The 27,020-nt window shown below is 39.6% G+C and overlaps 1 protein-coding gene across 2 annotated transcripts in view; it reads left to right on the forward strand.

Moving 5' to 3' along the window:
* Positions 1 to 1,009: 1,009 nt before the first annotated feature.
* Positions 1,010 to 27,020, forward strand: part of casz1 (castor zinc finger 1) — a 167,594-nt gene continuing 141,583 nt past the window's right edge. Inside the window, exons 1-2 of one of the 2 annotated variants that reach the window (XM_086276884.1) lie at positions 1,010 to 1,201; positions 2,771 to 2,827. The gene's annotated coding sequence lies outside the window, so the exon portion shown is untranslated. The remainder of the gene's footprint in view (positions 1,202 to 2,770; positions 2,828 to 27,020) is intronic. The other variant, XM_086276885.1, reaches the window with a different exon arrangement.

The raw sequence follows: 27,020 nt of genomic DNA on the forward strand, positions 1-27,020 counted from the left end.
CTGACATATCTGCCCCTCTGGCCATCACCAGTAGGCGGTAGGGTAAAGTGTCTTGCCCAAGGACACAACCAGGACAGAGAGAGCAGGGGGATAGAACCGGCAACCTTCCGGTTACAGATGAGCTTCCCAATCCCCTGAGCCACGGTCGGAAATTTGTCTGTTTTATAATTAATAAAACTGTTTTTTGGTAAATATCTTGCTGCATTTTGTATACATTCATACTCAAATTTAAAAAGACAAAACACTAAAGCTATTCTATTACACTTGGATGCAAAAAATACACACATGACAATGAGTTCACTTTACTCATACAGACTCCACAGTCAGAAGATCTCAATCCAACAGCACACCTTTGGGATCTGGTCGAACAGGCGATTCTCATCATGGGTGTACAGCTGACAAATTTGCAGCCACTTTATGTTGCTTTCATGCCAATATGGACCAAAGTCTCAGAAGAATGTTTCCAGCACCTTGTTGAATCTATGCCATGAATAATTGAGGCAGCTATGAAGGCAAAAGGGTGTACAACTACTACTACTACTAGGTAGGTACTAAAAAGGTGTACCAAATAAAGTGTCTGCTAAGTGTAAGTCAATACAAGTTAAGTTGTAAATTAATGCAAACAGGTTGCCAGATAAAGGTTAATACCATAATATTCATGTACACACACACACACACACACACACACACACACACACACACACACACACACACACACACACACACACACTATAATTCGGATTCTTTCCCCCTCAGCTAGCTTCATATCATAAAACACTTTGGTAGCTATTTGGTATTTAAGGGCAATATTTAAATTCCAGTTCCTCTTCATTAAACGGAAGGCGCAGATTGTAGTTTTTAATTGATATATATATTTTTAATAACCACAATACACTGAAAGAGTTAACTGTTATCAAGTCGTCAAGGGAGACTATCCTAAACTCCAGTTCAGGTTTTCCGATCAACACCTGCTAACCGAGAAATTCAATTAAGGGCTCCTCTTCCCACTTGGAGCCGGTCTCCAGGGCAGATCTTCCGGCCAACTCGCCCTGTAAGAAATTAGAAAATGCTACAATAAAACCTGAAAAAACTGAAAAAAAATGTGGGAACTTTAATAATGAAAGCTCTCACACCGGCCACCGTAAGCACACTCACACCTCCCCTGAGTTGGAAGTCACCGAGAGACAGCGAAGTAGCACAGGTAAGAGTTTTCCTTTTGCTCTCAACTATACAGCACACGCTCATTTCATCTCCAAAACATATCACCCCGCGCTGAAAAGGACATCAAAGTGTCCCCAGCTCCAGCGAGGACACCAACAAATAGCATTATCAAGCGGTATTTAACGTCGTAGAAGCGATACTGTAGGATAGAGAGTTGATGTGAGGACTGTAAACACGGTGCGAGCAGCAGCCTCGGTTACAGCGGCAGCGCCGACAGCAACAGCGGCAGGTCTGGAGCGACTCCACACAGTCCGACTGAACCTACTGTACCTTTGAAAATGACGGCGAGGGGTCCGGGCTTTCCTTAAAATCTGCTAGTTCACACAGCGGTCTCATTTTAAACCGTCTAAAGAAGACAAGGAAACTGCAAGCAAGCAAAAGCCAGCCCCCGTTTCAAAGTTGAGACAGAAAGGTGTAACTTTTTCCTCCCCATAAGTTTGTACTTTTTCTTTTTTTATTGCCCAGTCAAGGTGAGCTCGAGTCCTCCCTTCCTCAAAATATAAAAAGAGGACTGCGCGAAAACAGAACTGACACGCGCTATTTTCTTTATTATTTAATCAGCAGTTTTGGACGTACAAGCTATCATAGGCTGTTCCTGTTAGTTTGCACTTATCCAAAAGTGCAACAATGAGAAAAACCCCAACAAAACATAACAAAAAAGGCACAAAAGAGCGACTTCATCGCCGAAAGTCCCGCTTTTAAAGTCGAGAAAAACTTAGTGAAACTCCTTGGCTGCCCCTAAACAGGTAGTAGCCTTCACACAGTATCATTTACTGTAAATAGAGGAACTGCTATAAATGCAATCAATATTCAAAGCCTGAATTGCGGAAGTTCTGCTTTTGAAGTTTGGCTGTGAATGACTTATTTTTTTTTCTTTTCTGTATATTGCATGGGTAAAAAGGTTAATTGGGGCCGCAGTGTCTGATCTTAGTCACAACTGAAACCTGCAAAGTGCATCACCCCATCAGACCTTTTCTACTTATTAATAATTATTGTTTAACGTTGTAAGGCTTCTTACCGATAATGTAGTTTCGGCTTTTGGCAGGTCTGACACCACACACCACTAAACTATATTTGCTATGGTAAATATGATGCAGTTCCTGCTCTCAGTGACTGCATGGGCTTTCTGACTTCCACTTACTGTCGAACAAACAATCTGTTTTAAAACACTGCGTGTGTTTGGTTAGTTGTGATCTCTACAAAACACCACTGTGATGTGAGATTTAATTTAACATGGTTTTGTAAAGGGTCACTGTTTGTTCTCTTGCGCATTTATAGATGTCTTTGCTGTGTGCTTGCCACTGTGTTTGTTATTGTTCTCAGGGATGATGAGGAGGACAGGAATAGATCACTGGCACTTTAAACCCGGAGTTCTCATATTCTCGCCGGATCTTTCTCCTTTGCTAATTATTGTGTTGTTTTCAGAGCAAATATGTCATATCCATGGCGACCAGGCAGGTTTATTGTCTCTCCCGTGCAATAGCACAAAAGTAATTAATTACCCCCCCCCCCTTTTTTTCCTCTCTCCCTCCTGTCTTTGGTTAAACAGATCATTCAAGGAAAGCCATCTTCTATATTAAAAATGCCACTGATAGTACAACACAAGGTAAACATGAAAAGTTTTTTTCTTCCCAGGTTTTTTTATCCTTTGATTTTGTGTGTGTGTGTGTGTGTGTGTGTCCCACAGATCACTAGTAGATGAAATAATTTCATCATGTGAAGAGATGCATTATGCACACAGTGTGTGCTTTTGAGGTATTTTTCCATAATACCCTCATGATGCAGCAGCTGTGCAGCCTAACTGTTGCAGAGCAAGCACACACTTGGCACTTAAACAAGGCAAGCTTAAAAAACACATGCTTAGACATGAAATTACATAGCATTTTGCGTGTTTTGAGTACCAGTCATTAGCCGGTCTATATGCGAGTTCGCTTTACTGATGTCTCCTGTTTTATGAGCATACCAAAAATAAAAACCAACAGCAGGTGACACTACAGAGTACAGCAGTTCACCTCGGTCCATCGCAGGGCTAAGGTAAAATAGCTTTTGTACATTCTGTGCAAAGAAGAGCTGCAAAGTGATCAGCTGAAGCCGTTTCCAACTCTTCCGCCCCGTGTGCTCCCTCGGTGCCGCTCTCAAGTGTAACGTCATGTGCCTGCTGTCTGGAGGTCCATCTTTAGCTGGACACCAGCCAGCCTTCACTGTCAGGCCGGTGGCGCAGGTTCTCATCTCTCTTCGGCATTGAAGAGACACTGCAATATCCATATGTCAAACATACTGCCCTTCCTTCCCTGCTTCTCTTTCGCTCTCCTCTCTGCCAGAGAGGTAGGCAGAGATGATAGTTGAGATGATAACTGTCCATTTGTGCGGTTTTAATTGCGAATTCGCTTTGTGTGCCTAGTTCAGTATTTATGGATGCGGTGGGCCTTTCGTTTCGGGTTCTCTGTCTCTAAAATGGACTTGAAATGTTGCCTGTAGTGCTGAACCCTTGGTTCACTAAAATGGTTGAGAATCTCATTAGTTAATCAGTGTGCGATGCCTCCAAGATTCTTATTGCTTGCAGCTCTATCAGTCAGTGAAATGCCTCATGTCTCATAAGTACCCATCTGCATCTGTCAAGGGCTGTGTAAAATTAAACCCATGTGTATTCCTCTTCTGTATGACCTTGGCTGTGGACCTCGGGTCTTTGATGTCAAATAAGCATCTGTAATCCCACAGTGTAATGATTTTTGTATACATATTCACACTACCACAGCCATAGTGTTTTCCTTGTAAAAATACACTGCCTTCAACACATACTCTTACACCGGCACAAATAGCACACATGTTTTTTTAATCATCATTATTGTTTTTATTTTAGTGCTGAGGAAATGTCCTTTTTGCATGCTTGATCAGCCAGTAGAGAAATCCAATATAATGGAGGTTCAAGGTGAATTGCATCCCGTGCATCTCCCCCCACCCCCCCCTCCACTCGACTGAAGGAATATTCTAAAGCAAAATAAACAAATCACGCAGACAACAGTAATATAGGGTTGATTTTGAAGGCATGAAATAAGTATCGATTAAATCCTGCAGTTCATAGATGAAAATGGCCTTTTTGGTAATTTGTCCTGGCTCCTTTCAATACGATGGAGAAAGAGGGAGAGAGGCATGGACTGGGGAAAAGAGAGAGACTGCAGAAAGGGTGGAGAGCTGGAGCAGAAAGAAGCACAAGACGAGTGAACAGTGAGGAAGAGAAAGACAGAGAGAAGAAGAGCCTTCACAGAGTTGAGAAAGGGACAAGCTGCCCCTTTCCGAGCTCATTATCATTCTTAATAAGTCTTAAGGAAAGAAGGAGCATTGAGTGTAAATGCACGGTAATCCTTACACTGGCCAAGGTTAGTAGGGACGTCAGCACATGCGCACCGTTCCCAGCTGGCCACTTTGGGACAGGGAGGGGACCAGAGGAGCACAGTTAAGGATAGATGTTCAAGGAGAAAGTGAGGACGTTTAGACAGTGCATAAAGGTTAGGGCCTTTCCCCCAGCCTGTAGCTTTCCAGTACCTGCACCACCTGGCAATTAATGAGTAAACAGTTCTGCATCAGACTTAAAACAGCAGTGTTTGGGCGCTAAGACTTGGCGTAGGCTGCAATTTTTCCCAAAAAGAACAGTTAAAAGGTGACCAACTTAAAAATTCAAGTGGAATACCTTCTGCTTTGGGGTTCACGTCTATATTTGATCTCAGTGTAACTGTTGATTGCACTGCCTGCCTAATTCACTGTTCTTTGGGTGTGGTCCAGAAACAGGCATTATGATGAATTAGATGAACTGGTGACCAATTAACTCATTTAACAAATTGCCAGCCACTTGTAGGGGTTGTTCAACCACACTGCTTTAATGGAAATCCAATGCAGTATTTATTTATATACTGTACCAAGTTTACAGTCCAGTGTTCTGTCACCCTATACATTATACAGTGTTAGTAATATTAAAGTATTCCTTTTCATTAATCAAATCAGTTGTGAGACATGTCTGGCACATTAATCTTAGTCCACATTAGGCCACACAAGAAGGTGATTTTTATACTCGGATTAATTAGCACAGAGAGTGTTTTCCTTACTGTTGCATTAGCAAAAAATGTGGCAAGAGCCATTACCAGAATGTAATGACATTGACAAATTGAATGAAGGACATTAAAACGTCTGAAAAGACTTTCTAAGTCACCACTGCATCTAATAAGATTAAAAAAAGCTCAACCAGTATGAACAAATGTCACTGATCTATGCAGTACATTCAGTAGTTTTTGCGCAAACGTTATCAGCTCAAATTAGCACCAAACTGCAATAACTCAATCAGGCCAGCAAAGAACTGTAGACACACCTGTGAGTCATGGCGCAGGGCAGTAGTGCATCTAAATCGAGGCCCTAGCGTTAGCTCTGAGCGCTTGGAAAGCAGAATAAAGGGGAAAAGCAGCAGCAAGTGCAGACAACAAATTGGTAATTAAATTAAGTACTCAACGGCGCTCGCCTTTCTTCATTGCTTCACTCAACAACGTAACAACAGCCTTACTGCACATGTGTAAGTGACTCAGTCTAACTTAGTGGGTTTATTGTGGGAAGTGAGTCTCTCCTGCTTTGTGAGAGAAGGAGCTGTCGCTACAGAACAGTGAATCCCATGAGCCATGCAGTCTGTAGATAAGCTCATGCTGCACTATAGTAGTTACTGAAAGTCTTTCACTGAAGAGGAAGAGTTTTTGATGGGATATCAGTTCTCATTTTTAAATATGGTTATTGTCAGTGCTGGTATATTGCGACAGCCCTGTCAGCTGCTTGTGATGTGACAGAATTGGTCTGTGACCATAAATGTGTAAAACTATCATAAAAAAATGGGAACAGATTTTATTTCCTCAGCTAAAGTAACTAATCAAGAATAGTATTTGTAATGGTATTTAGGTGTCATAGGAATCTTCAGTAATTATTTTAAATTTGGGTTCAGAATTGATCATCAATTCAAAAATATTTTTATGACATAATTTATGAAAACTGCATTTATAAAAAATTTAAAATTATGATCGCTCAAACTTGAAAGCATGTTGTCTGCTCCTAAACCTGGCTAAGCAGATTTTAGTCCTTAAATCTGCCAGTGATTGAAAATGATAGTAAAAATTTAACAGAGAAAATGAAACAAATCACCAACTGAAAAGCAGAACAAAGTGCAAAACACTTGCAGTGGTGTCTTTCAGAACACGCCTTCTTTGAAGAATGACTGCAAACACAATATCCTTTCTGGCCCTGACATGTGGCCCTACCTCTTTGTTTTGTGCAGTATTTAGTATTTCATAATACTAAAACAAATTAAAAGTTACCAAACCGTCATTAACAGCACAGCGAGACAAGGTTTTGTTCCTAGCAATTTTAAGCATGCTGAGGTAATTGCATTCCTTAAAAGAACCCCCCAAATAATCTTGATTGGGGTTTGATTTTGAAATTGATTCAAATGTATTAGACAAAGATGTATAATGTCCATTCAAATCCTTATAATGCAAATTGAACTCAAAAATAAGCAAGAGAGACTCAAAAGAACTTAATTGAAACTGCTCTTTTAAAGATCTATAATGGTCTTTTAATAGCAGCTGTTGTAGGGCATTGCTCTGTGCTCAGAATGCTTTATCTCACTTCTGCCTTTGATAGTGTGGGTCATAATATTTTACTTAATATGCTTAAGTTTTTGGCTGGTTTTGGCTCTGTATTAGATCGGTTTTCCTCCTAATTATCTGGAACTTTGTTGGTTAAGGCAAGCAAGTGCTCCCCTACCACTGCTTCCCTAATTTTTGGGGTTCCACAAGGATCAATCCTCGGTCCGTTATCATTTTCTTTCTACATTCCTCCTGTCAGCTAGCATCATTCAGCCTTTTGCTTACATTTCTTATCACCTTTATGCTGATGACATTAAGCTGTATATATCGTTTAAGCTTTGCCAACTGGATAGGCTGTCCACTCCAGTTGATTGTTTATCCTGGATTAGAGACTGGCTTTCCAACAATTACCTTGTTTTAAATTCCAGTAAGGCTGAGACCATGATTATAGCTCCTCCTGAACTACATCCAAAAATCAGTCAAGTGCTTGCTTCCTTCTGCTCATCTGAGAAGTCCAGTGCTCCTAATCTCAGTGTGATATTTGAGTCTTCTCTGGGTCAAATGTAAAATCTGTCTCACGTTCTTGCTTCTTTCATTTATGGAAATTTCTAAATTGCGAGCCATAGTCTCCCCATCTGAAATGAAGAAAATTATTACTGCATTTTTGTTGTTGCACCTAGATTACTGTAAATGCCCTGTTTATGGGCTTAGATAAATTGTCTCTTTCAAGCCTCCAAGCTATACAAAATCCAGCAGCCAAACTATTAACGCATTCTAGTAAGTGAGCTCACATTATTCGTATTTATATTCTATACTTTGGCTTCTAGTAGGTTTTTAGATTTGTTTTAAAAGCTTTCACTTCAGCTATCGTCAGCTCACTCTGTGACTCTTTTAAAAAGCAGTTGAAAACCTTTCTGTTCAACCTTTTGTTGACATTCTTTTGTTATTACTGTTTTTATTGGCAATTTCTTCATCTGTTGCCTGTTAAACATCGTTTTGTACTGGTGTTTGCTGTGTTTTAACTTTCTATTATAGTTTATGTTATTTCTGTTATAGTGTTTTGTGATTACTCCTAGTTTTTATTTATTGCATTTTACAATGACTATATGTCTGTGAAAAGACACCTTTATTCGCTAAAGGTCTGTATTTCTAAAATGATCATTGAGGCTCTCTAATAGGGCTGCATGACCACCACCACCTGAACAAGCAGCCTTATGTGGTAGTTTGGAGAATAACTCTTGTTTGTCAATGCTGGTTTTTATTGTTGGATTCAGCAGTTTTCTTTTTGTGAATGTGACGTTACAGGTTAAAAAACAAAACAAAAACGTTTTTGGCATCTGTTAATTCTTTTAAAAAGCACAAGATTACAATTGCGATTTTTTCCCCCCCTTATCTTTTCATACATCCAACAGTTTACTAACAACAAATGGCGTACTTAATCAGATTTCTCGCTGAAGAAGTTCACAAATTGTTCAGCAACTTGAGACAAGAGTGAACATCAGCTATTTATTATTTAAATAAAGCGTCCTTTGTCTTTGTTTATTTTCTAGGTATTTTTAACTTGAAGATGCCAAACTGTTCTCTGAATGAATGTGGTTTAGTAAGAACGCGGCTGGATAGATAGTCACTTGTAACACGTTAAGAAGTGAGTAAAGTTTTAATGAAAACTACAGTAGGTTTACAAGAAACCGTTAAACAGTCACAAACCCTACAGTGCTGTTTCCACAGGCTAAAGGCAGAAAAGTCACCAGCATCAGTAAGTAGGCAAATTTCACTGGCTGACTGGCCACATTGCATCCCTGTGCATGTGTGGCTGCACTGAGTGGGGATTTTTGCCCTCACAGCCAACATAGAGCACTGTTTATTTGCAGTTTATACGTAAGAAACAGTTCAATAAACTGCACTTTTCATGAATAATTGCAAGAGTTATTTGGGCACGGTCAAGTTAAGATAACAAATATTATTCACAATTGTATCATTGCATCGACTGTTTTTATGTGGAACTGGGATTCTCGGTCTGTGTCTGTGGCCAACTTTTCGCGTTCTGCGTCACATTTAAGCAGGTCTGTTAAAACCTGGGTGCTATTTTCCCATTTCCAATTGAAAAGAAAGTGGTCAGATACTGAGTTTTATCAGAAGTCGCGAAACTTTGTTATCCAGTCTCACGTGGCAGTTCCATCTGGGTCATACGATGGTTAGGCCTAGCTGACATTAGGCAAAGCATAGGGTGCCAGTCTATTACAGACACAACAATAAGCATTGGTGTCCACATTCACAACTACTTTCAATTTAAGGTCACCACTGAACCCTACATCCATGTCTTTGAAAACAGGGACCGGAAGAGCATAAAACTTAAAGAACGTCCTTAGCTAAGCAACAGGTCTGAACCCCGAATATACATGTCATGAGTCACTGGTGCTAACCACAAGTGTTTGTGCCAACATTGTGCAAAAGATCCCTATAGAAACTGGTATTATTTTACTTAAGGGGAAGTCCCACTGCAAAATGAGAGTTTGAGAGAGCTGTTTAGAAATCTGAGTATTACACAGTTGGAGTATGGAGCGTATAGATTACAGATATAGTTTTCTCTATAACTGTAGTACAAAGAAAACAAATCTTAACAGAGTGCAGAAGTTGTGGCTAGTTGTGTTACAAGAGCATGAAAACATGGCTGCCTGTACACAGCGTCTTGGTGACAATAATATTTCAGTTACCATTTTAGGCAGGACGTCTGCTGGCTGTGAAATCAAAGAAATCCGTTGCTTGATTTTCATGAGAAACTGCAGACAGAGAGATAACGTTGTTTCTGTGTAAAGTTATCTTCTTGACTTAGCATCAGTAAATGTAAAAGCATGGCGGGATAATGTCAAAAACAATCTTAGAGTATCTATTTGACCCTGTCAGTGGTGAAAACAAGCCCTTTTATCTTGTCACAGACTGCTGCAGTTGAGGATTACATCGGCGACATTGCGTTCTTGCATCACGTTGGACCAATTCTGATAATTTTTGTGCCATTAATTATTTGAAAAATGAAGCTCCTATTTAAAAATAATGACATTTTTCTTTAAGATTGTTACGTAAGGTACTCCTTATGTTCCCTGTGCATTTAAATCTTGATGATAATTCCGCAGATTTTCATGGGAATGTTTTGGCTTTAGTTGTCCAAGTAGGGGAAATAAGTGAAACAAGCACATAAAATCAGAGCTGAATGTGTAGAATGGGTGTAACCTTTTGTCCTCTTTTGTCTTGCACAGTGTAATGCCATCTCTGTGCCTTTCTGTCATGTAAAAATGATTTACAAAGAGACAGATGTTCTCAGACCTTTGCTCATGAACCTACACGTTTAGTTCTATTTTTTGCCCTTTTAAAGGTTAGGCAGTGAAACGCGCTCCCTGCAACATGTCGGCCTCTTTTGATTGCTTTGATGTTGTTTGCTCTGCTCCACAGTGTGCTGAGCTCCCCTTATAGTGGACTAAAAAACCCATTACGTTACATAGAGAAGAAGCTTGGAGGAACATGTTTTCTTTACCATTCTCCCAGTGCGTTTGCATTTTAGTTTGCAAGGTTGGCAAACTCCTCCTTTACTGCCCCCTTCCCAGGCGCCAACCCTTCGACACCCTCAAGGAAGCCTTGGGAGGCAGAGAGCCATCGCCATGGTGATGTGAACACAGATCCCCCACACACCGGTCCATTGTGACTGGCGTGCGTTAAGGTGAGAGAACAAAATGTCACAGCAACAGGTTTTTTTGTATGTTTTTGTTTTTGCCTCAATTCCCAGTGGAAATGCACTCAGATCCATGTAACCCGTCACACTGGATGGACTGCTACAGGGACTGTGGGAGTTAGGCAAACAGGCTGATTGGGGAAATGAATGGATTGGTATAAAAGTAGACTATAATAAGTGCGTTTGTTTGTTTTCCTTCCTTCTGTAATGTTTAGCATCAGGGTAAAAAAGCAAAAGCAGAGCCAGGGAGGAAGTTTCATTGTTTTTATCTGAATAAATGTGTTTGCAAATTCTCCAAATGGGCACAATCTGAAGGGAAATCTGCAGGGTTTTTAATTATATAACAATAATTTATAATAAAAACACGCAATTGAAAAGCAGAATTTTGTTTAATTAGCTTCAGTGCTGAAAAAGTTGTTTCATACCGAGGTATTTCAATTTGCCTCAAATTTTATTCAGTTTAGTAGTATTTTGAAAAATAAAACTGAATAAATTAACCTTGGAAAAAAAAGGCTTCCCCCTCTCTCTGACTTCTATACAAACACTTTTTGCTGTGAAAAAATTGAAGTCCTGCTGGGGCCTTCGCAATAAAGTAAAATGATTAAATTGCATGGGATCTGCTCCTTGGATTGAAGTGCACAGTTTTCCTGTCAGATTTGTGGTAAATATAAAAAGCAGTAAATATCAGTCTCTTGAAGACCCTTGGGATCCCGGGGTCTAACGTCCTCCACGCTTCACTGTACTTCTGCCATAATAGCAATTCTGATCACCTCATGATGCCCTTTGAGCCATCATTTTACTTTGACCTTTGACCTGTCTCGAGGATGGCTATTAGTTGCCGGCCTCGGGGAAGGAACGGTCATATAGATGATGTGTCACTGAAAATGTGGAGCAGATTTTGCCCTCAACCCTGAAGAAGATGTGGGCTGTGTACTATGACAGGTCCAGGGTTACCCTCAGTCCCAGAGGTTGGGAGGGTGGGGTCAGGCTGAGCCAGAGGACACAAAGGTGACTTCAAACACACAACCCTAGCGTCTGGTGTAATGTCTAGGCCTGCTGCCCTCTGCTAAGGGTAATACCACCCCATGGCTCCTGTGGCATCAAATGCTAAAGTTATTGTCTTCTCTCAGAATATCCACATATGCATTATATACATACAGTAGAGCTGTTTTGTTTTGGAGTCAGGGCCAGTATGCAGTGCATACCGCAGCTCCCCCGATAACCTGTTTTATTATGCAAGAACCTGAAGTCTCATTAATATTTGTTGATATGTAGCTATAGCAGTCAGGTCTTTTCATGCCAAGTCTGTAAGATGCTGTCATCTCTGTTCCCCGAGCAGATGCAAAGGTGCAGGTCCTGAGAGATTCTTTTATGTTTGGAGACCTCTCCTTGCTCCTTTGACTGCGACCTCAACCACAGCGCAGCTCTGTCTCAATCAGCTCTCTGCTGTAATCCCACTTCAGAATTCCTCTTGGCTAAGCGAGTAAATAAATTTTTCAGCATTTATTAGAATACAGCTTGCCAGAAGGGACTCCTCTCTCCTCTCCTATTGCTGCTCCAGTAATTAGCAAATTGATTAGGAGAACTTCAACACACCTCCTTGGCTCTTATATCCCCATTCTAGGACAATATTGCTGTGCCATGGGACAGCGTAAATATTTTAAGGGAAACCCTCAGTGATTCTCATTAAATGGCTGTGGGGCAGAGCAGCTGTCTCCTGCTGAAGGTCCCAGCCAATTTTCTAAACTATGATTAAAGAAAAGTTTTGGATTATTTAAACATGCTGTGTCCTGTGGGTTTTTGTTTTTTTTCCCAGTCCCACTGACGACCTCCGATTCCCCCACCCGTCTGTGCCAGGACTCCTCCTCTCCCTTTGGATCTATTAGTTTGAAATCGTTTGGGTGATGACTCTTTGAAAGCTGTGGTCATTCTGGGATGCCACGTTCAAATGCAATGTAACAAAGACCTCTCTTTTATGCACAAATGCTAATTAAAATTTTTACCCCCCATCCCCGAGCTGCAGAGGGAAAGACTTGGTAGCAATTTGGCAGATAATCAAATTGCATTTTAAATGGAGCCGTTTAAAGATGACTAGGGTCTGCTCACAGGAAGACACAGTGGCGCAAATTAAGCTCGAATAAGCTGCCATGTGCACCGAGGAACAATACAAGGAAATTCATGCAACAATACCATAATGCATTTATGTTGTTAGACAACATGCAATGTTTCATTTATGTTTTCTTTAATTAGTTAGATTTGTTTTCTTAGGCAGGAATTCTGTCTTTCTTGTAATTATTGTTATTTCCCTCTTGTTCACTGACATTTTTACATAATGTGTACTTGCAATATGACCAATTGCTGCAAAAATGCTAATAAGACATGATTTGTTAATGGATGTTGTACCTAGGAAAAAAATGTTCTTAATTTTAGATTTTCAGCCTGACAGAAATGGCAAACTGGGTGGAAAATGCTGTCAACACCTATGTTTGTCTAGAAAATATGCGCTTAGAAGCTGTCCCCTCACATTTGGTATACATCATTAAGTTCTTCGTGGCCAATCAAACTGTCTGTTCTCACAGCATTCCAGTACATATTAGTGACATCTCGTTAGCAGAAAACAGAAAACTGACACAAAAAATTTGGGAAACAGGCCTGAATTGTTTATCTCTCAGAATAAGTTAAAAGTGTGATTCTCATGAAATGATAGAATCAGATCAAACGTGCGGCTCCCAAATCCTTGCTCATCCTCGCCTTTTGTGTGCCTGAAAAACTGAAGGCACCAAATGATCTGCTTAGTTTTCAACACTACTCATTTCAGAGGCCATCTTTCCTGTAAAGTTAGCCATTCATCACAAGACCAATACAGCCATCACAGTGCTTCATATCCATAAAACCCCATTATGGACAGCACAACAAGTGATGCTTGACTTGTAAGTTTAAAGGGTTCTTAATTGGCTGTGATTTGCTGGCTGTACAGCAGTGACTGGAAGTGGCATAATGATCCTCTGTGGATGATACATTACTTTTCTGCCAAATTAATGCACCTTAATGCGGGATGTATTCATACTCCTCTCTTTTATTATTAGTCCTTTATTTATCCAGGTAAAAAATCTCATTGAGATTAAAAATCTCAGTTTCAAGAGAGACCTGGCAGCATGGCAACAAAAGTCAAAATACACATACCACATAAGTATATAACATTTAAAACAAATACAATATCCCATACCAACATGTGTAGAATATACAATAACAGATTAAATTAAGAGTACATTAAAAACAATCACACTGAGTAAAAGAGTTATTCTCTCGTTCCTTTAAGATGGACTTAAACTCTCCCAAGGTAACCAATTCTGATAATTTCAGTTCCTTCTGCAGATTATTACAGGAAGCAGGGGCAGCGTATTTAAAAGCCTTTTTCCCCAATTCTGTTCTGATTTTTGGGACAATCAATTGTATGATATTGTGAGAACGAAGGCTGTATTGATTGTGGTTTTTACACATATAAACACATAAATAAGATGGAACCAGCCCAAGGAGAGATTTATAGATAAACATCAACCAATGGGAGAGTGCGAATATGCAAAGATGGACATTTAGCAGCAGCATACAAAGAACAATGATGTACATGATTTCCATAGCCAGTAATAAAACGTAAAGCACAATGGTACACAGTATCTAACCTCTTTAGGTAGTGGGCAGGTGCATTCATAAAAAGCAGGTCACCATAATCCAATAAAGGTAATAAAGTTGCATGAATCAAGTGTTTTCTCACTTGGAGGGAGAAACAGGATTGATTTCTAAAAAAGTAACCTAGTTTTAATTTTAACTTCGACACAAGCCTTTGAATGTGAGTTTTAAATGACAAATTCTGATCTTTAATGATCCCTAGATACTTGTAAGATGTGACCATTTCAGTTCCTTGAATTGTTTTAATCTTAGGAGACGTAGCTAACAACTCCTTGCCATTTGAGAATAACATGAACTTGGATTTCTCTGGATTTAACACCAACTTAAGTTAAATGGGACTGAACTACATCGAAGGCAGACTGCAGAAATTGCAGGGTTTGTGCTACTGAAGGGGATGAACAATAAATAATTGTATCATCTGCATAAAGATGAAATGCTGCATTTGACAAATTAGCATAAAGGTTGTTTATGTAAAGAGAAAATAGCAATGGCCCTAATATGGAGCCCTGCGGAACTCCTTTGGATACTGGGAGAAAAGAGGAAGAAGACCCAGCAGCATGGACACACTGTTTTCTTGCTGACAAGTAATTTGAAAACCAACTAAGTATTTAAGTATTTAAGCCTTCATCTGGGCATCATAACAAACGGACATAACAATGTCTTTGACCTGCACGCTGCAGGTTTCAAATGAGTAGATGAAATGTTGACCTCTGCCACTTTCGCTAAAGTAAGTCCCTTGAGTTGTTTTACAGTGATTCGCCAATGAATTTCATGTTTTTGCTTTAGACTTGTGGTTGAAGGCCATGAAATACCAAAGCAGCTCATCTGTAAAGTTTTTTAATTCATTATTACAGCTTATTTTCAGCATTGTGGACCACTCCCAAAAAGCCCTGGGGAAACCAGAGTGCAACACAGAAAAATGACTCCCCCGCTCCCAATGAAGGACCAAAGCTAAATACCATAAGTACTTTAGGCTGTTCTCAAAAAGCAGTTCAACTTAGATAGATAGATAGATAGATAGATAGATAGATAAGCATTTAGCAAACCACAAGTTAACCATTAACTCTGACTTAAACTTAAATCTTAGCTATGGGTCTAAAGATCCCAAACGAGCCACCATCTGTTATCTGGTGACAAGTAAGGAGTCCACGTAAGGTTTCTTAAATACTAAACAATTCATTAGAGATAACCTAACCAAGAAAAAAACATCGGCTACATGCACACATATAATATTCTGAATGAAATCCTTCTGATTAAAGACATTGATGCAGCTGTTAACATTCCAGATGTGCAAAGGTAATAGCCTGCATTTGTCCACATCGGCATCAATCGCATCTTTTTAGTTTGATGAGCTGCCTGCAGATGGATGTCTTTAATGTTGCCTTTAATAGAAGCTTAATACAAAGTTTCTCTTAATACAAACTTAAGAGTTTGTATTAGAGAAACTCTCAAATTCAACTCAGAGGTTGTCATGTGGTTTTTGGAGGAGGTGGAGTTCATACATGCCCGTGGGTTTAAGATGGAGGGGATGCACCGAAAGATTTCAGAGCAGAAGGAATGTGCATGAAAAACGCAGCCAGAAAATCCAGTTAAGTAGATTACGTGGTTCAGATTTATTTTTTTTTAATGCTCATACAAAAGTTTTAACCTCTCCACTGCAACCAGTCTGAATTTCATTTTAGGCCTCATTATAGCGATTATACATGGAGTTTTTTTTTTACTTATGCTTTGTTTTTTTCCTTTTGAAGATTTCCCAAAATCCACTTTGTTTTTGTAAACATGCCTGTTTTTGTGCTTAAAAAAAATTAAAAGCACGCAAGAGTTGTATTGTTTTGTAAATGCCAATCCCTCTCTTCTGATGTTGATTGACAAACATTGTTGCAAACTTAATGGCACAAGAGGGATTTAATTGATCAACTGAATGACTGATCATAAAACTGCAGTCAATATTTGGCTGCAGCCTTATTTCCCTCTGAGCAGCAGTGTACCAGGATGTCTGAGATGTATGGTTAGACACACAGTGATGGCAAAACACATATTTACACTTCTTCTCTCACTGAGCGTGATGATGTTGCTCCTGTTTGCCGTACAGTAAATAATATCCCACGCTGTTAAAATGAGCAGCCTTAGTGTATTTATTCAGTTGGAGCAAAGGGTATTGGTTAAAGCTGACCAACTTTTGAGTAGTTGGGATGGAAATCTCTCTAATTACTATACTGTGTGGATCCTCTGGTCCCCGTCCCTTGGATGGTATTAAAAAGTCTCTTTTATTTATAGAAGTAAAATTTTAGCTTCAGAGACAATAGGTTCTGTTTTACGGTACAGCAGACTTTATCTTTTTAATAAAAATTCCTGACTTGGTGAAAGTTTAATTAATAAGGGACTTAAAGCTAAGGGAATGAGCAAGGGAGTTGGGTCTTTAAGGGGCTACTTATTTTTCCATCTGGGCTATCCTCCAAAAAAACTGTCAATTAGTGCGTTAAGCTGAAGAGACAAAAAACGTCATTAGTTCTTGCAAAAAGAATAATGGGTTTTAAATGTTTTGCTTCAGGGGCAGGCCAAAAGCACAGTGAGCCTTATGTATTTTCATTTACTTCCTGCAATTATCAAGGTTTGAAGGAGGGATTTATTGTTCTAAGGTACATTACTGAGAAAGCAGACACAGTTTGTTGCTTTCCTCACTAAGTGTGTGCCTTAATTGCCTGAAATAAGACAAAATTCATTTTTTTCCCCTTTATAATTTTCCCTGCTGAATTGCAGTGCTAAATAGTATTGTCACTGAGGAAAGCTGGATGTCGCTGTAAAAATGTGAGAGATGGATTATTTGATAATCCACTGAGTTGGTTAAGAAAATAGGCACTTCCAAACCTTCGTGTGGCATTAAGCCAGCCGTGCTGTAGTGCAGGGGCAGGCTGTTATTTGGCCTAAAATAGTCCAATCAGTTTTTGTTTTTTCAATTTGGCTCCTGTGAATAAATTCATAAATAAATGAATCAAACTCAACAACAGGTGAAGTTTAATACTTACACCTAAACAAAGTTGGGTTGATTATTTTGTTCACTGGCATCATTTATATCATCTTTTGATTTAGTTTAAAGTTAAAAGAGTGTTTCAAGACATTGTTTCAGAGTGTGTTCATTATTTTGTTATTCCTTTGTTCATCTTCAAGTTCTACTTTCATCCACTAAGGTCACCTGGAATCCAGCCGGGTCCTTTTTGTGATGAACTTTCTGCCTTGCAGATGGCCATTAGAAACGTTTTTTGTTTTATATATGTAGGTAGGAAGTGTGACATTGGCGCTTAAATGAGGCTTACATAACTGGTCAAAGAGCAGAGGGGTTGAGGCACTGAGCCCAAAATATGTCATTGACTTGTGCCACACACAACAGGAGATGGCTTTTGCATCACAGTGTGAGTGCTAGTAAATGATTGGTTACAGGAGATCCTCCAGTAAATTAATTGTTTCCACTTCATGGTTAAGTATGTGCTACTCTTCCAAATCGAGTGCTGGTACTTGGTTATTACACTTTAATAGCTCGCTTGCCAAACTAACGATATATTACTCCATGTGCTGGCTCAGATCAGAGAAGATGAATTGGCTATTAATTAGAGTTGCACTGAGAGGGCACAGGGGAGAGACTACTCATAGCCTTGCAATCAGTGTCAACGGGGGCCCTTTTCTGACTGGGACAGCCGGGGCAGGCCCAGGTCACCGAGTCTTATGGTGAAACCCGCTGAATCCGGTGGAAGAAGCGGCATCAAAGATGGCCATCGTGCTGTCTGCTTAAACAAAAACAAGAGAGCGCGAGCAGCTGAGCAGCTGCAATTTCATCTGATCGCTTTTAGTTAGGAGTGCGGATGGAATCGCAGAGATACGTGGGAGGTGGTTTGGCTCTGTGAGGTTCCTTAACAAAAGGCTCACGTCCGAAGGACTTTGAATTAGAAAGTTATGGAGGAAATATTTGACGGGCTGAGATGATTTGTGGGGAATATTATTGTTTGGCTCACTTTTCTTGTGCAGCCTTTGAATTAGCCCTTTTATCACAATTAATTAAGCTTGCCTATAGGAGATGTTCCATCTTGAGCTCATCCACACAGGATAAATAAGTCAAAGCAGTAGGATATATGTCCTTTTATTGGCTGACTTGATCTCCGAGGCATCTGTAGTGGGGGGGAAGCTGTCTCTGTGGTGCGACTTTGTGGAAGAGTCTTTGCCATCATTCACTTTGAATGCTCCTTTTATGACTAGTTTTTTTAAAAACCTCTTTTTTTAATGCAAGGTATCAGGAGTTATGGCCTGTCCATGCAAATTAGGAAATTTTGACAGTTTGTTATTCATGACGTCGCCTTTTTAAACACTTAAAGCTAATAAATTTCACTGTGACAGGCTGCTCCAAAATTGCCACTAAATATTATTAAATATTTTAACAAGTTCCTTGTAAATATGCCTTAAATGTTTGAACGATGGGCAGGAAGAAAAATGGCTTTGCATCAACTTATTAGAGGCTATAAAAGTGGCAGTGATTTATCATGGATGTGGAACAACTCAGGCCATCTTTTTTTCTTTCCTTTTTTTTTTGTTTTGCTTGTTCTGTTGGCTTGCTTTGTTCTGGTATGCACGTTAAAGAGAGTAACATCGTACTAAAAGCCTGCGCTTTTCATGAGTCGTGAAAATGTTAGAAGCAGAAACTGTTACGGCGTAGTCCTTGAAAGACAGAATGATGTATGGCAACAGCATTTTAAAGTTTTTAAAGCTTTTTATAGCCATTAGCAGTTCTACGTTTTGTGATGTGGCTGGCTCTAACAGTGTGTTTATGGAGAAATCCATCCGACGTGTTATTTCACCCACTCAGGCTTTCTAATTATTTTCTTTGATTATTCGTGTCACTGTTTAAAGAGACTAAATGTTGGCAACAGCGAAATGCTACATCTCTGCCAGCCAACATACCTGTCACACTTTTAAAAGAAAGAAACTAAATTCTGTCTGTTGTCTGTTTTCCAGCTTGTAGACGAACTGTACAGTAGTAATTTTCTCTGGTATTATGTGCCAGAATTTATTTGACTCTCTTTAATTATCTTTAATCTTTTAATTACAAATTCAAGCGACAAAGTTTGGTTGAGTGGTTTAAAAACGGGTTGAGATGTGAGGCAGTCTCGTGGTTTGTGGTGCACCTTTCTGTTGGTTAGGGTTCAAGCTTTTGGGGGCAAATCAGGGTCATTTAGAGTAACAGGTTACAGAGGATTTGTTATTTACACTGAATATATGCAGCAGCCGGCTTTTTTCTTCATTGTTTCGCAACTTAAAGCAGATTCTTTATGTTTTAAATTTCAGTTATGATCGAGTTCAACGTTATGTTATTTATTAACTCTTCAGAAATGATTCCAGCCAGGGATCACAAAGGAAGAGAAGAACAATTTAAATCATCACTTGGCACTAAATTATAACACACATAAACATTTAGTGAAAACACTTCTATATTGAAAAGGGCTGACTGTGCAGTTACAGTGCTTCAGCATCATTGTTACTGGGATAAAAGAGCTACCAAAATAAAAAAAAGCCTAGTTCACATTTCTGTATGTGAACATCTGCTTCCGTAAGTCTTTCAGAGTTTCGCTGTTTGGTTGTGATTTGCTTTGGAACTGAAGCACCAAAGCTGTGCGCAAACTTTCGAGCTGTGTGTTACGGCTTATTGACACTGCAACGGTTTAATTGCAGATGTGAGGTAAAAAGCCGTCGCTGAGGTTTCATTGGTTGTGTGCGCTTATGTTCTCTTGCTGCCTTTGTTTTTTCTCGTGCTCCTTTTGGGATAATTAGACATAAAGAAGGCAATCACGGGTCATATAATCTACACACCACTTACTGTTCTGGTTAGGAGCCACCGCACTATTCTACAAATCTCGGTGCTGTCTGCGCACATCACTCTTGCCCGTTAGTACGACGTGACGGCTGCCATGTCAGCAACATGGCACATCTCTGTTCTCTCTCTCGCTTGAACCCTCTGTGAGTTTTCCCTTGGGTTGGCAGAAAACGAGTGCCCCCCTCCTCCATGTCTGAGTGGCTATAACCTTGCCACCAGCTTGTGTTTGCGTGTCTTTGTTTTTTCTTTCCAACTCTAAAGACTTGAACAATGATGACTCAAGCCATGCAGAGTACACCACAGGGAAAATTCAGTGGGAATAAAAATAACAAGTGGATTTTTGACTGCGGTAAGATGTGAGCATGCTGGCACTGGGCTAAAAGCCTGAGCAGATTTTGCCCCCCCCCCCCCCCCCCCCCCCCTCGACCGTCGCACACACCACACACACACACCCAGTTCATTAGATTAGGCTGTCTCGTGTTCAGGAAGTGCTGAAAGGCACTGCAGATTGTATCTCCACAAAATGCTGTCCTTACGTCCAGAGACAGTTGCCAGTCCCAGTCTTTGAAATTCCAAAGTAGTTCTCAATCCAGTTAACGTCCGATATTGCGGTCGTGTCTTTGTGCTCCCCCTGCTGCTGAGGTTTCTTATTAGGAGGGTTAACTATGAGGATGCTGGTGTGTTGGTATTTCTGCGGTCGCTCATCTGCGCACCGCACATGAAGGTCTCTAAATTATTTACTTTCCTGACATCACCATATGGTGCTGTAACTTGTTTGTCTTGGAGCATAGAGGAGAAATGCAAGACATAGACAGATTTACTCCTTGCATGAATACATAGGAGACCCTCTTCAAACAATGCCTGTTTTTTGTTATTTCTTTTGCTGGGTGGGCTTTGTTGATGCAATTGTGTGCAACGCGCTACGAGAGTTCTCCTCTCATCTACTTGATAGAAAAGCGATAATAAACATAATTGGGCCAAAATATGGAGATGTTTCAAAGAGAAGACCAGAGGCTGCCGACACTTGTCTGCAGCGGATGGGGCAACTGAGCAAGAAGCTTGAAAGGCCTTGGAAAAATTGGGTCCTGATCTTCTTTGAAATGCCACAATTAATTGCTATACGTTGTCCCCAATGCACGGATGATTAAATGTGCTCCTAAACTGCCCTGATTTGTGGGGGCACCTTGCCGATTTTATTTGCCACTGTTAACATTTTCATTCCTGCATTATGCATGGTGCTGTGGGGCAAGGAAGTGCTGCAAACAAATGGCCTGAGGGATCGGTGTAAACACATCGTGCCATAAGAGGGAGAAGACTAACAGTTCAGCACAACCTCCCTCAGCCAGTCTTCACTGACAAACTAGACAGCCCCTCTGGCAGCTTTGCTGTACTCTAACAGATCAGTGTAAGTGCGACTGTGAATGTCGGTCAATTCAGATACTTAAACTTGCCGACTGAAAATTAGCTAAAGAATATGTGAAAACTGTTCAAGCAGGGCTGAGATTTGATGCATGGGAACACGTTCTTCTGTATCTTTATTAATCGACAATGAATGCATGTCTGATAGAATATTTCTGTCTAACTAATTGAATATGATCCCTCCTCCTTCATAGGCTGAGGTCACTTTCACTAGTTAATTCTGACAGGCAAAGCAATGTGGTGCTGGTTGCTTTGTGTTAAGGGATTTTAATTCCTCATTGCAATAATCAGTGAGTGATGGAAGCCCTAGTGTTATATGAAGGCATGCCAAATGACATGTGCTCCCTTTTGAACATGAAACACTACAGAGCAGAAATATGAATTTTCACATTAGCTGCATATTAACTCACTGATTAGGATTTACTTGATGTGAGATCTTGGCTGTTAGAAGTGCAACGCTGCACACAAGGCCTGTCTGAGTTGTCAGCTGTCATGGCATTGGACCAGAGCCTTACACTTGGCAGATCTCCACCCTCTCACCTCCGGCTGACAATGCAAATACAGGCAAACGATGTGTAGCTGCTGGACAGCACTGTATACCCTCATCCAATTCCTTATGGATAAAAAAACTTTGAGTCAGACGCTGATCACTAAAATGATCCTTTTCACTATGACAGCCTGTTGTTTTGACACTGGAGTCAGTTTTTTATATCACGTCATAAACGAGTCCATACTCTAAAGTTCCTACAAGCGTGGGGAGTTTTTTTTAACCTAGTCCCTTGTCATCAAAAAGTAACTAATGCACAAGTCAGTGGAAAGAGGGCAGATATTGTTTTTTATGGCGTGACCTTTGAGGCATTATTATTTTTTTGATGAATAACTGTTTACTCTGAAAGCGGGCATTAAACAAGTTTTTCTTAAGTTTTGCAGTCATTGTCCCTGACACAAATGGCAAAACAAAAACACCTCATCCTGTTCATGAAGCCTGTTGACAGTGGAAATAGAAAGTCTGTTTAAGTGGACTCGAGGGTAGTGTTAAATACACGGTAACCAGTTCATTAGGGTGCCTTTCGGAGCATGAAAAATGACCTTTTCCCTTGTAATCGTAGGCTGAGTTCATAGATAGTTGACTGGAACGAGAGCATACTGTATGTTGACAAGGATCACTGCTCCAACACCCGTCTGATTTCATTATGTGGAAAAAGGTTAGACAAATAACAAAATACATTACTATAATTATTTTTTTTAAAATCAAGTGCACTGAAGTTCATTTAGCTCTGTTTGCTTTGCCCTCATATTCTTTCTAGAGGGTCACAGCTGGGTTGGGTAATTTCTTGGACCAATTAAAGATTTCTTTTCAAGTTTCTCTTCTGCAAAATATTTATTTGTCAAGTACTTTGTGGCATATAATTAGCTGAGCAATATAATCAGCTGTCTCTTCTTGTTCTGCTGATGGACTCCCGCTCCACCGTCTTGGACTGTAGCTGGCAGTGGTGAGCACAACAAAGACGACCATGTGATTCCTCATTCATTGCTGGAGTGAATGAGCAATCTTGTGTTCAGTCTTGCCGCCTGCGACAGAACATTTGACACACTTGGCTGAGACATTTTGGATCTAGCAGAAGTTGCTCTTGCAAGTCAATGTAGAGCAAATGCTTATTCTTCGTTTTAGGGTATGCTAACCCACCTGCTGGGAGGTTACTATGCTTTGGTTTATATCTTTGATGAGGCTTGACACACACACAGAAGTTACACTGTAAAAACACTAATCTCTAATACACTAAAGCAAATGGCTAAAAAACTAAATGCACTTTATAGTCTCTTTAGATATTTTTGTTTCTTGCAGTTCTAGATTGCAATCATCATCAGAAATTCCCGTCTCTGTAGTGTTTTGATAAAGCAAATGTGGTTAAAAGACTGAAAATATTTAAGGTATCTGCAAATGTGATGCACATCTGTCAAACAGCCCAAGGGTGAAAACCAGCACATAAGAAGGCAACAAATGCTGATCCGGGACTTCTCTGCGGCAAAATAAAATATGGCTCAAGTTTTCATTAAGGTGCTATTGATTAGCTTTTCCTGGCAATGAATTATGGATGACATTAAATAAAAGGGAAAATATTTTTATGACTTTGCTTAGGCCATGCCAGATTCCCCCTTTGCCTCTTGTATGCTCGCCCTGACAGGCATTTTGTTTTCTCTCAAATTCTTGTGGCTTTTGTGAGACCTAGACCAAGTTAAAAAAAAGAAAGAAGCTATTTCACTTTGATTACCTTTTCCATTTTAGATATGTGTAAAATGATTAGAATTGCAGACTTTACAAAAGGGTCAAAAATTTGTCAAATTAAAAATGTTTAAAATCTCAAACTCCTAAAGGTCTAATCAGCTCTCTCTTTGTAAAAAAAACCTCATTTAAAATGTAAAAAAAAATAAGTAGAATTGCATAAAAACAATTCAAAGTTGCCACAGTTCCTTTACATGCTCAGTTGTTATTGAAAACAGTTATTTTTTATGAGAGTTTCTCTGCTGTTTCTGATTATTCTTGTTTTCTTGTGTTCCAAGGATGCTAACTGTACCTTCAGATAGTCATTGCTACATTACTATGAAGTCTTTGCATAATAATTCCTGTAAAATTATTTTCTTGATAGGATATCTTGAACTTCTAAGTGAGAGGTGACAGAATCCTTTCTGATTATTGGGTCTGTAAAGAAAACAAATGCAGAAATTATTAGACAATCCTGTATGATTGAAAATCTTTATTTAGCTGTTACAGTGCACTCTCACAAATGTCGCTGCACTCCTAAGCTGCCTTAGGCCCGAATCCCACTAGGCATGGCTGCTTTGTGTCACACCGGCATAATCCTTCCAGTTCATCCCAGTGCACGTACAGTGAATTTCAGGAGCAGCACCGGCACTCCTTTGCACTACTAAAACTCTGTGCTGAACTTTTTTAGTTTTTTCTGTTGGAGCTGCACAAAAAGAGATGAAGTGCTGGAAGTCAGATACAAAAAGAACCTGCAGTGAATTTTCAAAATAAAACATCCTGTGCACATTCAATGCTATACTTCTAAATTAGTCTGAGCGTGCTTTAAAGCTGCACGAAGGCCAGAACAGAACTAGGGATTCATCAATTTGACATTTGTATTGGGTGATGGTCCAATCTTAATATATAAAAAAAGAAGCTAGATTGGGTATCCTTGACAACGTGCTGATCGTTGAGCTGACCTTTTGAAATAAATTGATCTGTGTTTATTTTGTCATGTGGCAGCAGCTAGCCTGAGAGCAAACATGGCATGGCGAAAGCTAGCAGGTATTTCACCTTCGTTATGCCAGTGGCTTGCTAGTGGAAATGAATTAGTTGATCAGCACCGGCACATTTTTGAATTTTTTTTATTGTATTTATGGATCTTGGGCATGCTGTCAAATATTATATTGGTAGCAGATTGTTGGAGCCTTTCCCAACTGGATACATCCTGAGTAGATCACCAGTCTATCACAGGGCAAACACAGAGAGACAGACAACCACTCAGACTCACTCCCACAGCCAATTTAGAGTCACCGATTAACCTAGCATGCAGTGTTTGGACTGTGGGAGAAAGCTGGAGTACTCGGCTTCTCTCATGCAGACATCAGGAAGGCTTCTGGCTGACTGGTGGATTCAGACCCAGGAATTTCTGACAGTGAGGCAATGGTGCTAACTACAACACCACAGTAGATAGCAACTGAATGTTTCTCTTTCTAATAATTCTCTAAAATGATTTTTTTAAATGTCTAAATCAAACCTGATATTCCTTTAACTATAAAGAATGTTTCCTAGTTTTTTCCTAGTCTGCTGATAGCTGAAATCAAACTATGGAACTGGAAAAAAGTAGGCTTGATGAATCCCAGGGCAAAATCAGAAAAAATGGAATTGCATCCCAAAAGTTGAACGTCACATCTAGTGTAATCCCGGGATTAACAGCAGAACTGCTCATTTACAAATACACAAACCTCTTTTACTCTTGGAAGTCATCAATTGATGACGTCCTGCTGAGATTTATTCCACATTTCCTTTTCTCTGGACGTCTTGTCTATTGCAAAGTTGTTGTTTTTTTCAAGTAGCTGTCCACAAATTCTTCTGCTGAGGATATGAAGGTGTCATGGGAGTCATTTAAAATTGTAACTGCTCCCTTATTCACAAGGGGTCGCCACAAGGGGTAGCTCGACATGTTTGATTCGTCAGATTTATTATTTAAAAAAAAAAAGAAAGAAAAAAACAAAAGACACTTTCTCTCTGTTATAGCAATGGCAGCAGTCACATTCACAGAGCACGCACAATCTTGGTTTTAGTTTTGACCTGCTATGCATCACAGGAATGTACTAACTGTTGGTGGTGGAGACTTTTATTAGAAATAATTACATCTGCCTACAGTAAATAATAGTTGAACCTGTCTGCCCAGTTCTGTCTTCTTAAACTTCTTTCTGCTTATACATCGTCTGTTTTCTTAAATAGTAGTTAACTTGCAGGGACAGTTTTCTTAACTGGAACTTTCTTTTCTCTTTTGTCTCCTGATTAAGCTCAGTGTGTTGAATTCTAGTATATGTGTTTAAGTATCTTGTACATTTAAGTCTAAATTTGTTCAGTTTATGTCTGCGTTAAGTTATTTTGCATACAAAATCTGCAAATGAACGAAATGATCTTAATGATAAAAAAATATGAAAGGGTTATTCTTTCATAAGCAGTAGTGCTGCTCAGATATTTGTGCATCTGACCAACAGGTTTGCCCATGCAAGATTCGCAAGAGCTAGAGATCTCATATTTTAAATGGCAAGAAAAATGGTCTGTTTAGAGGTATGTCTGAGAATGAGCATTCCATTCACATTGTATGCTTGGTTTCAGTAGACACAGCAGACAAACAAAAAAATATGTTCCTGGCATTTGCGTCACTGAAAAAAAAAGTAACTGCACCTACAGGTTTTTACAATACGGGCTGTATGAGTTCTTAGTATTTTCTCTTCCCTGAATTATTATTGAATTCACAGAAAGATATGATTTACAAAAAGAACATGAAATGCATAATATTATGTTCCTTTTGTGAACAAATTAGATTCTCAGGGCCAAAAATCCTCATATAAACAGTGGACTGAGTGCAGTTTTAAGTCAGGTGAAAGGTAGTTCTTTAGAGTTAGACTGATGAAATATATTTTGGGGGAGTTGTTTGATTCTCTACAGATCACACAGAGTAAATAAGTTGTTTTTAAATCATTCATTTACTTAATTTTGACAAATTTACATATTCATTTACTATCTGATGTTTCAGCAGTTAAGTCATTATATTATGGTTCTTCAGTTTGCTAAACAGTGTTAAAGTCAGTGATATGTAAAGCCTGTAGAACCTGCCTTATCTATCCTTAGGTAGCTTTGCAGTCACTAGCCACTTTATTAGGTACACATAGTTATTCTTGGTCCAAGTGGGTACTAACAAGCCTTCTGAACTGCTTTAACTTCAGTGATGGA

This window comes from Aulonocara sp. 'chitande type north' Nkhata Bay, linkage group LG20 (genome assembly GCF_057382095.1).
Source record: "Aulonocara sp. 'chitande type north' Nkhata Bay isolate Kocher_YH1m ecotype deep benthic linkage group LG20, A_spYH_male_GT1.1, whole genome shotgun sequence".
NCBI lineage: Eukaryota > Metazoa > Chordata > Actinopteri > Cichliformes > Cichlidae > Aulonocara > Aulonocara sp. 'chitande type north' Nkhata Bay.